Source organism: Echinops telfairi, unplaced genomic scaffold (genome assembly GCF_000313985.2).
Source record: "Echinops telfairi isolate 266 unplaced genomic scaffold, ASM31398v2 ScPeMD7_7467;HRSCAF=8505_0, whole genome shotgun sequence".
NCBI classification, from domain to species: Eukaryota; Metazoa; Chordata; class Mammalia; order Afrosoricida; family Tenrecidae; genus Echinops; species Echinops telfairi.
Genome location: NW_022111367.1, coordinates 13,521,515 through 13,523,601, shown reverse-complemented (window position 1 = coordinate 13,523,601; position 2,087 = coordinate 13,521,515).

Below are 2,087 nucleotides of genomic sequence, written 5' to 3'. Positions count from 1 at the left end.
TAACAATCTATAGTTTCACTCGGCCCCTTGTTGTTACATGACATTGAATCCATCCTGACTCATTTTGAAGCCCCTTCAAAATGCAGTAGCTTAGTTGCCCTATCTTACTCTTTCCTATACACAACAGAATGAAACACTGCCTGTTCCAGTGTCCTCCTCACAATTGCTGTTTGAACCCATTGTTGCAACCACTGTGTCAATCCATCTCAGTGTGGCTCTTCCTCTTTTTTATTGCCCATCCACCTTACCAAGCATACTGACTGTCCTTTTCCAATGACTGGTCTCTCCTGATAACATGTCCAAAGTATACAAGACAAAGTCGCACCCCTCCTAGCTTCTAAGGAGCATTCTGACTGTGCTTCCTCCAAGACAGGTTTGTTTGTTTTTCTGGCAGTCCACATGCTTTAAATATTCTTCATCAACACCATAACATTTAAATATATCTATTCTTCTTCAGTCTTATTCATTGTCCAACTTTCACAAGCAAGTGAGGCGATTGAAAATATCATGGTTTGGGTCAAGAGCACCTTAGTTTTCAGAGTGACATCCTTGATCTTCAACACTTTGGAGAGTTCTTGTGAAACAGATTTGATAAATGCAATAAGTCATTTGATTTCTCAACTGCTGCTTCCATCAGCAGAGTGAAAAGGAAATCCACTGGTGAACAGGTCCAGCGGCTAATTCTGGCTATTGGTTTATCAGTCGTTAGTGGAAGAGGAATGCTCCTGACAGACCTAACAAAATGAGACATAAAACGAGTTCTATTTTAAGTGGGGAGAGGGGAGGACTAAGGAAACTCATAAGCAGCAAGTGATAATCCACTAAACATTGTTTTATATTTATCTGAAACATGTATTGAACTCTGTGTTGGAGTTTTATTTGCTAAATATGCCAATCTTCTATTCCTTCAAAGAAAGGACCATATTTTCCTGACCATAAAGCACCACAAAATATGGTGGTGGTAACAAAAAATTTAGCTATGCCAAATGCTTCTTACCAATTCGAATTTGTTCTATGAGGGGGGTTTCAAAACTTTATGGAAGTACTTGATTATCTTTTCATTTTTTCATGAACTTTATGAAACCTCATGTGTGTGCATGTGTGGGTATATGTGTATAACGAGAGAGAACAGAAAAGACCCAATTAGGCTCATTGGTTTGTAAATCATATTTCTTTTTATGAAATTAGTAAGGGATTATTTTTTAATTTTAAACAAACTGGAGCACTATGCATGTCTGACCAATGAACTTAGCTGAAAGCAGCTTATGTGAGCTCACTTGAGTACCCACTATGACACGTCTCTTACCTTACCTAGACGGATCTCAGACTTGATCAGACCCCGAGCAGCATTGGAAGGGGTTTTTTTGACTGGCAGCGCATTACATGTGGTCTTGAGATGACCATGCGCTCATTTTGGGTTTGTGGGCATCCAGAATTGAGGACTTAAGAATCAGACACCAGTCTCTTTCATATATCCACATGCCAAAGCAATACAACTTCCTTAAAAATGAGGGGAGGGACAAAGTGAAAGATAATACGTTTTTCATGTTATGGGACTTTCTAAAGACCTGATTTTTCAAAACGATTGGATAATCGTCTTCTTTGTAATTTTTCTAGGAATTCTTTTGGAAATAGTACTCATAAAGTTTTACACATCCTTTCAGAAGGAGTCTACATTTCCAGAAGATAATAGTACAAATACCCAGAAGGTAAGAACAAATAATTCATTTCCTCTTCCCCATATTTCAAAATCACATAAAAAATTGAACTTTTATATTTGGATTACTCCTCTAACATTTTGTCTCCCTTGAAATAGAAAGATGACACATGCTTGAAAAGTGAGGACGCAGGTAAGTGGCATATAGTTTATATTTTGACATAGAAGTCATTCAGCCTGAGCTCACATTAAAACTTTTTTCTTTTTAATTCCTATTTAGTTCTAGATAATTGGTCTATGACTCATTCGTCTTCAAAAACAAGGTACGTGCTATATTATGATATTAAATCAAATACATTATGCTTAAAATTAACATTTACTTCTGAATTTCACAAAAAGGTTTCCTCTGTGTAGAAATTACCAGGGTTTT